General features: G+C 38.5%; 1 protein-coding gene and 1 long non-coding RNA gene across 43 annotated transcripts in view; one reads left to right on the forward strand and one right to left on the reverse strand.

Moving 5' to 3' along the window:
* LOC147911171 (uncharacterized) overlaps window positions 1-1,953 on the forward strand; it is a 7,494-nt gene extending 5,541 nt beyond the window's left edge. The window contains exons 2-3 of one of the 2 annotated variants that reach the window (XR_015551504.1): window positions 1,153-1,249; window positions 1,567-1,953. This is a non-coding gene — a long non-coding RNA (uncharacterized LOC147911171). The remainder of the gene's footprint in view (window positions 1-1,152; window positions 1,250-1,566) is intronic. The other variant, XR_015551505.1, reaches the window with a different exon arrangement.
* Window positions 1-15,262, reverse strand: part of LOC147911169 (uncharacterized) — a 159,688-nt gene that overhangs the window by 132,421 nt on the left and 12,005 nt on the right. The window lies entirely within an intron of this gene.

The raw sequence follows: 15,262 nt of genomic DNA on the forward strand, positions 1-15,262 counted from the left end.
ATGGACTCTAACTGCTTACAAATAGATAGGCACCAACTTAGAGATAACTGTCCAGTAAGAGTACATATTTACAAAAAGAGAGTTTTACTATCTACCTCATTATTTCTGTAAATTGAGTCTAGTGGCTAGCACTGTCCAGGGGATGGTCAGTGAACAGTGTTACTGTGGGTAATCACCTCTTCACTTGACGTGAGGACACCTCATGTTATGGAAAAATCTGTTAATGTGCTATATAGTTCCCCAACCTAATTTTGTATCAAAATCACCTGTGGAGTTCTTTAAAAGCAAATTTCAGAATTCTAACTGAGATGCAGAATCAGAAATTCTGAGGTTGGGTCTCTAAACTTTGATGCCCTGGTCCTTTTTGAACCTATTTGTTGGGAGCAGTGGTTCTAGACATTTCAGGAGTCACAGATCCCCTTACAAGCAAGCCTCCTTCCATTCCTCTTAGCACTGGTGAGATTTTAACTCCATAATGCATGCCCAGCATTAAAAATATTTCACGTACAGAAACACAGACAGATCTTATAAGTTAAAATAACATGAAATTCTTAAAGATAAACACTTTTAATATTTTGCCGTAAATATTTTTCATCTTTTCTTTGTTCTATGAATATGTACGAGAATTAGCACAGGGGAGGCAATACCACGTGGAACACCATCAAATCTAAGATGCCAATGATTCTATGTGCAGCATTATTTTATGAAATACTAAAAAAGGAAAAAAGCTGAGTATTAAAATTTGACAAAATGCTTTCTTAACACAAGTTTTATTAGACTTATTTCAGGTACTATTTTGGACTTATTAAGGCACAAATTATATTTGACCCAATCACCTTGTGCACTGACAATATAATTTTGTCTTATGTCAGAGAACGGGAAAGTTTTGTTAGCATTTCCTATTTTGTCTAAACTTATGCTTCATTTTTCCATCACCTGAGTCACATATCGCTGAAGGCCATGCAGCCTCTGTTGAAAGTCGGCAGGAATTTTCTGTCAAATGACATTTGATGCCTTAATGATAGTTCTACATTATGCACGAATCTTTCACACCACCCGTTCATTGTTTAGAAATGTCTTCGGTCTAGTAAACAAGATTAGAAAATTTCTTCAGTTCCCATTTGTATCTGGTGATGATACCTCCTTTTACAGATACCCCAGGAACAGACTTCATCTTCATCTACTTATTGGAAACTTCTTTTCTTAGAAGATGTAAAGCTCTTTATTGTTGATTTGCAAGGATCACAGAGTGAGTGTCTTCACTTTAGTAGATGGTATCATACAGTTTTCACAAGTAGCTGCAATTTATAAACATACCGACAGGGTATGGAGTTACGGTGCCCTATATGTTTGTCAACACGTGGCATTGTTAGTAATTTTAATTATTCTGGTGGTTGTACAATCATATTCTCTTCTTGATTAAATTACATTTTTCTAATTATTGTTAACTGAACTATCAATAAGATTAAGCAACATTTTAAATGTTTTTTGGGCATTTTCATAAACTGTCTTTTGAAGTGCCTGATCATTTCTTATGGCCATTTTTTTTTCTATTTTTTCTTACAGATTTACTGGAAATCTTCACAGTTTCAGAAAACAAGCACTTTTTTTTCTTTTTTTTTTTTGGTGAGGAAGATCAGCCCGGAGCTAACATCCATGCCAATCCTCCTCTTTTTGCTGAGGAAGACTGGCCCTAGGCTAACATTTGTGCCCATCTTCCTCCACTTTATATAGGACTGTGCCACAGCATGGCCTGACAAGCAGTGCATTGGTGCACGCCCAGGATCCAAACCCAGGGCCGCCAGCACAGAGCGCACAAACTTAACCGCTACACCACGGGGCCGGCCCCAGCACTTTTTAAATTACATGCATTGCAAACATCTACTCTGTGGCTTGCCTTTTCACTATCTTATTTGTGTCTTTGAATAAAGAGAATTTCTTCATTTCAATGTACTCCAGCCTATGAATATTTTCCTTTATGGTTAGTTTTTTGTGTGTGTTCTGTTAAAGAAATATTTTCTTAACCCCCCAAGAGTGAGCTACTTTTCTACATTATTTTGTAGTGGACTTATCAGTTTCCCTTTCACATTTAGAGTTTCAATCCATTTGGTGCCAAGTGTGAGGTAGGGGTCAAATTTATTTTACCTTTTTTTAATTTGAAATTCAACAATCCAACATTATTTACTGAATGGTCTATCATTTTCCCACTGCTCTGAAAATTCACCTTTGTTCTACACTGTGTCTGTGTTTGTCTGTTATTGGTCTCTAATTCAGCTTCATTTCTCCACTTATCCTTACACCAACAACTGTCTTACCCACACTAATTTTATAAAAAGTCTTAATATCTAAGAGAGCAAATTTTCCCACTTTTTTCTTCTACTGCCGAGTTTTCTGGCTGGTCTTGAATCTTTGTAATTCTATATAAATTTTAGAATACGCTTTTCAAGTTCTAAAAACACTGTTGGGCTTTTGGTGGACATTGCGCTGAGTCCACAGGTCAATCTGAGAAGAACTGACTTTTTACAATATTGAATCTTCCAATCCATGAAAAGTTTTACTATTAAGATTTTTAAATTTTCCCTAAATTATAGTTTATATGTTTCTTTGTAGAGATCTTGCACATTTTAGTGAAATTTATTCCCAGGTTTCTCTTTTTTAATATTTTTGAAGTTATTGTAAATGATACTTTTTTAATGTCTGTAGGAATGTTACTGAAGCTTCCTTTTCCATTCCTCTTACTGATTGTTCTGTTTCCTTTTTTTACTATTCTTCAGTTTATCCAGGTGTTTACCAATGTTTTAGTCTTTTCAAAGAATAAGCTTTTAGTTTTGTTAGGTCTCTCTATAATGTATGTGTGTTTTCTATCTTAATATTTTTGGTTCTTTTATTTATACTTTATTTCCTTCTATTTTCTTTAGTTGTCCTGTGCTGCATTTTCCCAAGTTATTCAGAGCAATGCTTAGCTCATTAATTCTCAGTCATTCACCTTTTCTGATATAAGGCTATTCATTTGTTCTAACCACAACTTTAGCTGCACTCCAGAGTTCTGATATGTAGTGTTTGGTTGTCCTTCAGTTCAAAATATTTTCTAATTCTCATTTTAATTCATTCTTTGACCCGTATATTACTGTAGAAGTATATTTTTAAATTTCCAAATATTTAGGGATTTTCTAGTAATCTTTTTATTGATTTATAGTTTATTTGTATTGACTTCAATTTTTCTTTGACTGGAAGCAGAATGTAAAGTTAAAGAGAAAGTATAGAGACATAGACCAAATGGTTGGCTAGTTAGGTGTCAGTAAGCTGGTGATGAAATTTGGATCACCTGGGAAAGCCAAAATAATGTTTTGTGTTTTTTAACTCATATGGATTTATGATAAAATATGATTATTGATTATTCCATACGATTACCTGTAAAAGTATTTGAAATCTGCCAACAAGAAAAAATAAAGCTATCTTAAAGAAGGTTTTTTTGGGCCGGCCCCGTGGCTTAGCGGTTAAGTGCGTGCGCTCCGCTACTGGCGGCCCGGGTTCGGATCCCGGGCGCGCACCGACGCACCGCTTCTCTGGCCACGCTGAGGCCACGTCCCACGTACAGCAACTAGAAGGATGTGCAGCTATGACATACAACTATCTACTGGGGCTTTGGGGGAAAAATAAATAAATAAAATTATTTTTTTAAAAAAAAAGGTTTTTTTTAAAGGGCTCTAAAACCCTGGGGTGACAGACTTTCAAGGAGATATTTTTTTATGATTCCTTAGGATGCAGTATTTATAAACTGAGTCATTCACTCATTTATTTGGCCAACATTTGGTGAGCACCTGCTACGTGTCATGCATTATGTTCTATCCAAGTGAAATAACCTTGACCAAGGGAGCCAGAGTCTCTGTCCTCATGGAGCTTAAGGTCTAGCAGGTATTGGGAACCAAGTCAAAAATATGCCAGGCTACTATTTTGTTTGGGTCTGTTCTGAACAGCATAACTGTGTATATATTCTAAGACTTCCTTATTTAAAAAAATGATATGGTACCATATGCTTTTCTATTAATAACTCAAATTTTACAATCATAAAATTTTTTTTCTAGTATGCAAAGAGGACTTAATATGGAAATAATTTTTTTATGCAGCATAGAATTTGGACTTAGAAAACACATTACTTAAAATAGTAAGAAATTATTATTACTGGAGTGAATTTTGCACAGATTTTCATCATTTAGGCAGAAGCTGAAAATGTTGTCAGATAATTCAAGAATATATTTTATTCCATTTCTTAATACTGCCTTATGAGAGTTGTACCTTAAGACAAATTGTATATGATTGCCTGCTAAGTCCACCAGTCAACTTTTCTCTCTATTCTTTAACAATGGGGAAAGTAAGCCCTCAGAATAAATATCAATAAATATCAACATATCAATATAAGAATAACAGGAGGCCGGCTGCATGGTGTAGCGGTTAAGTGTGCGTGCTCCACTGCTGGCGACCTGGGTTCAGATCCCGGGCGCGCACCAATGCACTGCGTGTCGGTCCACGCTGTGGCAGCACCCCATATAAAGTGGAGGAAGATGGGCACAGATGTTAGCCCAGGGCCAGTCTTCCTCACCAAAAAAAAGAGGAGGACTGGCATGGACGTTAGCTCAGGGCTGATCTTCCTCACAAACAAACAAACCAACCAACAAACAATAAATAAATAAATAAAAGAATAACAGTTGGACAGTGTGTAGACTGCCAAATTAAGTGGGGAAAAACATATAAGTCAAGTAATAAGAAGGATCTATTTCCTTTCCATCTTGCTATAAGGTAATTAAAGAGAACTAAATAGAAAACATGACTTAAAAGAAGAAAATAGGACAAAAGCACAGTCAGTCTTCATTACTACAGATTCCATATTTAGAAATTCGCCTACTTGCTAAAATGCATTTGTCACCTCAAAATTAACACTTAAGTGGTTTCATGGTCATTCGTAGAAAGGCATACTGTCGAAAAATCTGAAGTCACCTTTAGAGCATGTTCCCAACCGAGGTCAAACAGGATGATGCTCTGCCTTCTTGATTCAGCTCTCATTCTGTAAACAAGTATCCTTTCTGCAGTTTATTTACTGCCAAATTATTTGCATTTTTGTACTTTTTGTTGGTGATCTCACTATTTAAAATGGTCTCCAAGGCATAGAGCTGAAATGCTCTCTAGCCTTTCTAAGCATGAGAATGACGAGCTTTATGGAGAAAATACGTGTGTTACGTAAGTTTCACTTGGGCATGAGCTATAGCATTGTTGGCCATGAGTGCAAGGTTAATGAATCAATGACATCTATTAAATGCGGTGTTTCTACACAGAAACACACATACAACAAGGTCATGTACTGACTGGTTGACAAAAATGTGACCAGAGACTCTCAGGAACCTAACCCTGTATCTCCCCTAGCAGAGTGGTTCAGTGCTCACTCATTCAGCGCTCACAGCCACTTTATAGAACATCACTACCGTGATAATGAGAATCAGCTGAACTTTGGAAGGAGGTAGGAAGACAGAAGTTCAGTGAGCATCTGACAAAACTATACATGATGATACTTAAGAGCACCCAATTTTAGTCAAAAATGTTTTCTCATTGCAGTAGAAGGAAAGAAACCAACCAAAAGTGGCTCAGAAACAGAGAATAAAATGAAACAAACGGGAACCCAAGGAAGAGAAAATAGATGCAAAGGCATCTAAATCTTTAAATAACTTTGGGAACTAGTTCAAAGTTTCCCTCGTATGACGTTCACTAGACATCTTCAAAAGGGCATTCTTTTCCCATAGGATCCATCATCTCGCCCTGGGTGGTTTAAGATACTGAAGCTAGAAATATTTCTTTATGCAAAGGAATAAATTTATTTTATTTTTTTTTTCTTGGAGTATTTATTCTTTTTTTACTGATTTCACAAATAGCAACTCAACCCTCACATGTAGCCAATGCTCATCCAATGCCGGACAACGTGTTACGCATAATAGGCCTCCACAAATGAATGCTGAATTAGTCTGCTGAACGAATTAGTGAAAAATGAATCATACACATTTGGGATTCAAAGGTCGGGACAGATACTCATGGCCACCAAGAGGCTATTTTTAAAGTCAAATACTATTCATCCCATGTAGCAGTTAATTAGGAAGGTCATTTCAAGGAAGTACTCTGCTGTGCAGAGAGAGAGCTCCAGCCACAAGTATGATAATTCATTAAAATGTCTCTTACCAGCAGTAAATAAATTATAAATATTTGATGAGAAATTTCAACTGTTCAAAACAAAACCCAACTACGTGCTATCATTAGATCCTCTCTAAATCACGTTAAAAATAGAATCAAATGGATTAAGAAAAGTATAATCCCCTCCAGAAAGAATCATTTGCTTTTGAATAGTAGACTTTGTTGTCTCAACATTTTCATCAGTATAAAACCACAAACAGGGGCCGGCTCCGTGGCGTAGTGGTTAAGTTTGCACGCTCCACTTCAGTGACCTGGGGTTCACAGGTTCAGATCCCAGGTGCCGACCTACGCACCACTTATCAAGCCATGCTGTGGCAGACATCCCACATACAAAGTAGAGGAAGATGGGCACGGACGTTAGCCCAGGGCCAATCTTCCTCAGCAAAAAGAGGACGATTGGCAACAGATGTTAGCTCAGTGCTAATCTTCCTCACCAAAAAAAAAAAAAAAACACAAACAGCTTGGCAAATGATTAGATAGATGTGACTTAGAGTATATTCTCTTTAAAAATCCTAGCTATGAAGAAATTAATACGCCTTAAATATACCAATCCTGAGTTTCAAAGGGAAGGCAGGGCTTGCTGGGAAATTAACACTGGCGTGAACCAGAATCAGAAATTATTTGTAAACTGAGAAGTGAATCAGGGTCAGAACACAGTTTCTGTGCTTGGGAGAAACAGCAATATAACGTGTACTTATTCTCAAACAGGAGGGGACACACTGGCCCTTGAGCCAAATCTAGCCAACAGCCTGTCGTTACCAAGTTTCACTGAAACACAACCCTCTTTACTCACGGGTGCATCATCTCTGACTGCTTTCTCACTACAACAGCAGAGCTGAGTAGTCGCTATGAAGACCATGTGGCCTGCAAAGCCTAAAATATTTACTCTCTGGACCTTTATAGAAAAAGTCTGCCAACTCCTCTTCTAGATTAATATTTTCTACCTAGAGTTAAGAATAAGGCTCCATACATTCTGTGTTGTTTATCTTTTCTTTGTAGATGTTTTCAATATTTTCTTAATATTGAGTGAAACTCATAATGTAAAATACCAAATTTGATTTCCATCAAATGGCTTCCTTACTTTTTTACTAAATAGATATTAGATCACCATACATTCTGTTTTTGCTTTTAGCATCTATCCCATAATAAACTGTATTGTTTTATTAAACCAAATATTTCCAATACTAACTAAAGAAAATTAGTTTGAGAAAACAGAATATTGTATAATATAAATAACATGTAATAAAATTATATAATTTAAGTCCCTTTCTTTTTCTATTTCATTTTTCCCCCATGGATCTAGGAGCTGATACTGAAAAATTAAAAATAATAGCATAAATGTTTGTCTCTGACCTAAGCTTGTTACCCACTTTGTAATCAGATTTGCTAGAGCTTGTTTCTTATCTCTCATATAGTATATTATTTTGAAAAAATACTATTTCGTGTTGTTCAAAGTGATTTGAAAATATGTTGCTCTCATTTTTCAGGGGCATTATTTCCTCTGAACCCTGAAAGAATTATTATATCAGGTTTCAGTGCATTAAATTGTACTGCCTTTAACTGAAAAAATGTAATATCCTTCTTAGAAGGAAATCAAACTTTTGGGGAAATATACGTTATACAATTTAAAATAAGTGAAGGAAAAAACTGCAACTTAATATTTAGTATTTCATTTTGCCAAATATTATATTATAATGACAAAGAAAGAATCATACAAAGCACATCACTAAAGCACAGACCACACAGTATGGGTTGCGGTCGAGTTTGGTAAGCTATGAGCCAACTGTAACCTTATTGTATCGAAGTTGTGAATTCAAGGACATAGAATTATGCTGGACAAAAGAGATGCTATTTTACATTTGATTGTCTAACGCCGTTTTGTTGAAGTGATATTAAAAGCATGCAAATACATTTCAAATTTTCCTAATTTCTGATGATCTAAGGATATTTAATTGGATAGTGAATGGAACTTTTCCTGTTGTCTCACAATGCCTGCTGAAGATTCAAAAAGAGCAACAGGCAATAAGCTTCTCCACATTCTGAAGAGGGGCTTCTAGACACACAGTCACAGCATTTACTAAGATTTGGCCAGACCTCTGCTCCCTTCACCCCCACTACCCTTTCTAGCCTGAATAAGAAAAAAGCTCAAATTCATCAGAGGAAAGAACTTATCTGAGTGTTGAGGAACATGATTATTGAGAAACGTGGTGATACTCTCCGCCCCAAACAAAGCTATCTGGGCTCTAAGAGAATCCTGCATGGAGACTGGGGAGCCTACTGAAGGCAGGGCCCACACAACATTCTCCAGACGGATGGGTGCTGAGCTGGAGAAACTGCCAGGGCGCTGGAGAAGACTCAGTGGGAGAGTTGTTGGAATAGACCGGCATATTTCCCTTTGGAGTCTCAAGGCATATGTGAAGGTAGAAGCTAAACACTGATTCTCTTCTATACATTTCTGAAAATTAGATTTTGGATGGAGCAGCCACAGAGGGTAGAATGACGAGAGGGAAACATTAGGAGTGCCGTATGTGTCCACCTTTTAGTGTGGTAAGAATTAGGGTTGACATAAAATACAGGACGCCCAGTTAAATTTGAATTTCAGGTAGACAACAAATAATTTTTAATGTAAGCATTTCCTAAATATTGCATGGGACATACTGATTTTAAATATGATTCCTTGTTTATCTGAAATTCAAATTTGAGTTGATGCCCTTTATTTGCTAAATCTGAGCAGACTAGCTAGAACACGAGTGAATTCAAGTACTGCTAGCCGCTGTGATCAACTCTGAAGTGTGTAAAGGTTTGACTTTGACAGAATTTATTTCTTGATCATGAAAGTTATAAAGGAGCAAACAGCTCTTCTTTAATTGGATCCAGATTATTTCATCTTGTGGTTCCATCATTTTCAAAGGTGCCTTCCAAGGTCTCTGCACTCACCTGCCTCAAGGAGGCAGATGTGAAAAGAACATGGAGGAATGTCATGAGAAGTTTTAGTGGGCCAGGCCTGGAAGTGGCACTTACACTTACATTTCATTGGCCAGAACTCAGTCACACATCCATATCAAATTCAAGGAAAGCTGGGCAGTGCAGAACAGCTTTGTGCCCAGAAAGAAAAGGAAATGGCTTTGGTGAGCAACTAGCCAATCTCTAGCACACTGAGTTCCTATGTGCCAGTGGAAATTCTGGAAATCAGCTTCACCCAACGTTTTCATAAAGGACCTTGTCCAAGAAAGTATCCTCCACAGAGAGGAGATTCAGTGATGACAGACCATAGTGTATACCACAGGGGAAGGTGAAATGAAGAAGGGTTTCTAGTGATTAGACAGAGTGTATGTCCCATATCACTAAACCATTCAATGTGAGGACCCCAACAGACAGTCTCCATAAGCTCAAAAACACAATCTAAATGAAATTCAGCATTCAAGCCCTTGTAACAGCATCACAGACTCCAAATGTTGACTCCTCTTTCCCTAATGCCTTTTTCACCCTCTGGGAACCAGGAATACAGGGAAAGAAGGTAGCAAGAGTGAAAGAACAGATTACACTGTCTACACTGCAGGTCAGGCCAATCTGAGAGGTAGGAACAATGGGGAAACAGAATTGTTCAACTGAGTGTGAGAATGAATTGATTTAATGTGGACTAATCAATACATGAAAGTGGCCAGAAAGCTGCCGTTTCCACTCAGATATACTCAAGGCTCAGAGAAGGAAAATCTAAAATGGAATGAAGACAATGGTTGATGAAAAACTCATCAACATCCTGTTTTTATCCCACATCTATCATTCAGATTCCTCAACCCTGGTTACACATGAAAAGGAGAAGTTATCAAGTGGGCTCTTCTAAATTCCAGGTGTTTCTAGCCTCAAATAATACCTATTAGTATTATTATTAGTAATCTACAAGTGTTTCCTCAAAAGCAAACCTTTTTTTGTTTTGTTTTGGTTTTTTTAATCCACTAAATTTGAAACAGCCACGTGTCTTACATGTAATTGAATTCCAGCCAGGAAGAGCTAAAGCACAGAGCCAGAGAGAAGTTTTGCTTCATGCTGTCTAGTGGAGATTGATCCCAGGGGCCAAAAGCTCTAGTTCAAGACTTGAATGAAGGGAAAAAAAAAGGAAGGAGCATTGTGAAAATTGGCAAGAAAGAGTGCTACAAATCATAAATGCTAATAAAAGGCCACAGTTGTTCTTCTGACATCACTGGCTTCCACCACATAAAGTTCCTCTGAGCTGTGCTTAAAATATTTTAAATCTCATACCATGGTTATTAAAACTTAACAGAGAGAACTTATATTTTAAAAAGTACCATAAATATTTTACTGCAAACTGTTTTGATGTATATGAGAATACCACGATCCAAAGATATTTTTGTTCTATTTCATTCTAACTCATCTCTTAAACAATTCCAGTTCTCTCAGACACTAGATAGAAAATGATACTGGGTAAAAAAAGCAATAATCAGGCAAGCATACTATCAAGATATCTCTATAATTTATCACTGATGTGGGAAGACGCTGGCATTTCCTTGTGCATAAAATAGGTGTTCAAGAAATGTCTTAAATATTGATAGATGCATTACCATCTCCATAAAAATTAATGTGTCATTGAAGCTACAATTAGCAGAAAAGAAATAAATATTGGGACAAATGTAGATCAACTTTTATGTTTTGATATTCATAGTGTTGTAAGAATCCATTTATTGAAAAGTAAAAAGTCACATTTCTCAACAATTTTTATTGTAACTATTACAATGTCCCTTTAAAAACCATCTATTTTGTAAATGTAAACTGGTAAAGCCACTAGGGAAAAAAGGAGGTTCCTCAAAAAATTAAAAATAGAACTACCATATATGATCCAGCAATCCCACTTCCCAGGGAAATACCATACAGCCAATTTACCATGAATAATAATTATGGCAAATAAAGAATTACCACTAAGAATTATAGGTAGATATAAGTTAGGGCTACAGTTTTGGTCTGAGTGACAAGTTCAAGTATAGTTTTCATTTTTAAAAAATGATATAAAATAGTGCCAAGCATACAGCAATGATGATACTGTGTCACGAACTAAAGCTGACAACAAATTCAAGTTTACAGTGAGATTTTCAAACATGGAATATAAATTTTCTCCCCTGATCAAAACTATTCAATGGCTTCTGATCTCATTCAGAGCAAAAACCAGAGTCCCTTCCAGGTCCTACACGATCTAGGCCCTAGCTAACTCTCTGATTTTACCTACTACTATTGGTTTACACTCTTCAACACATGCTGGTCTCTTTCCATTCTTCAGACACTCCAAGCATCTCCCACTTTGCCGTCTGTAGCCCTGCTCCACACTCTGCCTGAAACTCTCCTTCTCTAAATAAGCCAATGGCTTGCTTCCTCACTCCCTTCAGGTCTCTGTCCAAGTCCGCTTACCAGTGAGGACGTCCCCGAACACACTATATATAATAGCACACATATATGCAAAGACGACACTTTTGCAATGGCATTCATCTTCTTGACCTGGTCAATCCTCACTCTATTACCTAAGATTCTACCTACAATTCCTTTACCTGCCCGTCAGAAATTCACCCCATTAAGAATAGGTGACCATCTTCCTTAACAAAAATAATGACAAGGGATAAATTTTTGCTAGTAAATCTTCTGGTCCAAAGGTAGAGGCTTAAATAGCCTCAATACACAACTCTCTGGTTCCATCTCATTCCTGTGCACCCATCTACTTAGCACCTACTCCATCCAAGCCAACGTGCTGGGAGATGAAAGGCTCCTGAGAAGAGTAAGGTATGAATAATGTCTTCCCGAGTTTATGACTCAGTTTTGGGAGGTAAGATCTTTGCACGTATCAAGAGAAATAACAGCACCTCACAGAAAATGGTGTGAAAATGACTGTTAAAGATAATTAGGGATTGAGAGTTCAAATGAGAAAAAAATCACTGGACATCTGAAGATAAGGCTTCCCAGAGGAAACGGGTTTTGGACAGCTTCTGCAGAAAGTGGCTAAGGGGGAAGAGGCTGAGGACAGTGGTGGGACTAAGTGGCAAAGGTGAACTGTGCAAGGTGCTGGGGACACACACAGCTGGCAGGATGCATTTGGATCAGCCTACAGTGGCAAGGAAGGCCACGACGTCAGGCAGAGGCTCGCATGATATAAAACAGTTCCAGGCATGCAGCAAAGAGGCAGAGGTTCCTGTGCTCCAAAGAGGCAGAACCGCAGTGGACAGCAACTGACCGTGTGTGTGTCTACTTATGCCCGTGTGCTATGTGGTGTATGTGCAGATCCAGTGTGTGGAATGTCTGATACTTGCTTATTGCTTCATCCTCCTACTCTGCTCTTCCTTAAACAACAACTAAACAGGGATGAGGACTTCATGTTTTGCATTTCTTTCAATTTTTTTTTTTTGTTTGTTTGTTTTTTTTGTGAGGAGGACCAGCCCTGAGCTAACATACAATGCCAATCCTCCTCTTTTTTCCTGAGGAAGACTGGCCCTGGGCTAACATCCGTGCCCATCTTCCTCTACTTTATATGGGACGCTGCCACAGCATGGCTTAACAAGTGGTTTGTCGGTGCGTGCCCGGGATCCGAACCGGCGAACCCTGGGCCACCGCAGCAGAGTGCGCGCGCTTAACCGCTTGTGCCACCAGGCCGGCCCCCCGCATTTCTTTCAATTTTGGTCAGCTTATTTTGTATTATTATAGGGTTCCCATCATTTCAGAAGTAAACATCCATTTACATTAGCTGTTGGGTTATTACCCGTTCTCCACATCGAGTATAGACATATTTATGTAGCTGCTGTGCAATTTATTACTCATTACACCACGTGAGACACAATGAGGCACTCCTACTCAGTCTTCTGGAATAAGAACTGGAGTTTGTGTATTTGTTTACTTTTCAGATACATCTTTTTCAAATCCCCAATGGTTTTTTTTTTTTTTTAGCAGTTGGAGCCATTAATGAGAGTAAAATCAACACAATTTGGCTTTATAAAGGGCCTAATAGGGCCCTTTCCACCCAGAGGGGAAGGTGAAAAAACAGTAATTCGGCTTATTTTATGGCCTGTGAGTTAAGAAAGGAAGGCTTTGTTGACATAGGAAAGACAAGAAGTCCCAAGCTAGGGCCTCCCTGAGGGAAACGTTTGCTGCTTCCTGGGGTCTGGCTTCCTGCATCCCCAAGTTGTTAACACAAGTGCTGCTGTTCACATCTGCAAGCCCACAGGAGTGGCTGGGGGGAGGGGAATAGCAGATGGCTGGAAGGTGACCAGAGTGGAAGGTGGGGCCTGAGTTCTTCTCTCACTGTTAATGCAGGTTAAGTGCTCTCCAGGTCTCTCCCACCCCATTATGCTTCTAGTTAAGAAATTCTTGTCAAACAGCTGGGAGCTGTGGCCCACAGACTGCCCCCATCTTTGTGACAAGTGGAATTAAGAGGCTGTTCCAGCAACCAGATGGGAGCAAAGAGGCTTGCATGTAGCTACAGACATGGAAGGACTCAGCTCCCAGGGACCTCGAGTGGTTACTATCACTTAAACTAAGTTACATTAGCCAAGGCAGAAAAACAAAACTAACTCCCTTTCTCTTCCTGTGTGTGTGTCTGTACTATATACAGGTATTATATATGTATATACATGCACATATACAGTTATACTACTTTATATATTACACATATTTAATACTTATTTTTGTGTCAATAACTCACCTAATAGTAGAAAGCTTGGCCATGAGATCTGTCCCTTTGAACTGTCTCAGGAAAAGGAGAAGGGAGGGAAGAGATTAAGTGGAAAGAAATACCCAGGAGTCTGTCTGGTGTGAATTTCCTGCGGAATGGCAGTGGGGAAAAAACAAACTCAAAGGCTTGGATCTGGGGGAGCAAAAATATTTTGACTATGGAACAAAAGTGCTTTTCTGGCCTAGATCCTGTCACACACAAAACCAAACCAAACCACACCTAAGCTCTCTGATAACGGCAGGCCACAGTCCCCAGCATGATCCCTGACACTCGCAGGTCCTGGACAAGTGTTAATCTCTCCTTCTCCCTCTCTTGTACACTAGTGCGCACAAGTATGCCTCCAAAAATAAGGACACTTATTTCGTAAAGTTCAAATTTGCATAACAGATATATTAGGTGCTTATTATTTACTTGATAGAAGTATTTCTGTTTTTCCTTAACAACATGATTAACAGATTTGAACTATTATTCAGCTTGCAACTATCCAATCTGTATATATTTCAGGGACATATCAGTTACATAAAGTGAGGCAGAATCATAGACATGTTTTCCAAACGTGAGTAAGTCTCATTTTGATTAGCTGATTCAGATACTAAATTTCCTTGGAGAGCTGGTTATTTGAAAGGGCCCCAAGGTGAAGTCTTTTGGTAAAGCATAAACCCTTTCTGAACGGTGGAAAATTTCTGGGAAACTTGATGGCAGCTTTTCTTGTCCAGCAAGAAGTGCTTGTCAGGTTTCCCAACAGTGGAGTCTAGGCAAAGGTCAGAGAGCAGCTCAGGGAGGGTCAAGGAAACAACAGGTCGTGCGAGAGGGTGGGCAGAGCATCAAGCAAGTCTGTGGATTTCTAACGCGGGCTCAAAGACAGATGCCTGGCTTCCAAACACAAAATCGCGCATGCCTATATTTTGCATTTTTCACATTTTGACATTGAGTTTTCCTCATGCACGTACCAGCTACATTTTAGAAACTGAAAATGCAGCATTGACTAAATCTGGAGAGTGTGACATATGAAGCTTCATATTACATATGAAGGGGGATAAACGATACTTAAAATTGTGAGAGAAGATGAGGGCATTCAAAGGAGTGTGTAGCCTGAGAAGGAGAGAAGAAGGGACGACAAAGCCCTGAGAAGCATCAGTAGTTAAGGCACAGCAAACGAAAAGTAGACTGGGAAGGGGGGTCTGAAAGGAGGAAGACTAGGCGAGTGTGGTGTTACAGGAAGCCCGTAGAGAGCCTTTCAAGGAGAGAGTGGTCAGCCAGGTTAACTGCTGCAGATAAGCCAAGTTACATAAAGTTTGAGAGGTA

Source organism: Ceratotherium simum, unplaced genomic scaffold (genome assembly GCF_057802395.1).
Source record: "Ceratotherium simum simum isolate JZ-2026a unplaced genomic scaffold, ASM5780239v1 HiC_scaffold_50, whole genome shotgun sequence".
In the NCBI taxonomy this organism is placed as follows: Eukaryota; Metazoa; Chordata; class Mammalia; order Perissodactyla; family Rhinocerotidae; genus Ceratotherium; species Ceratotherium simum.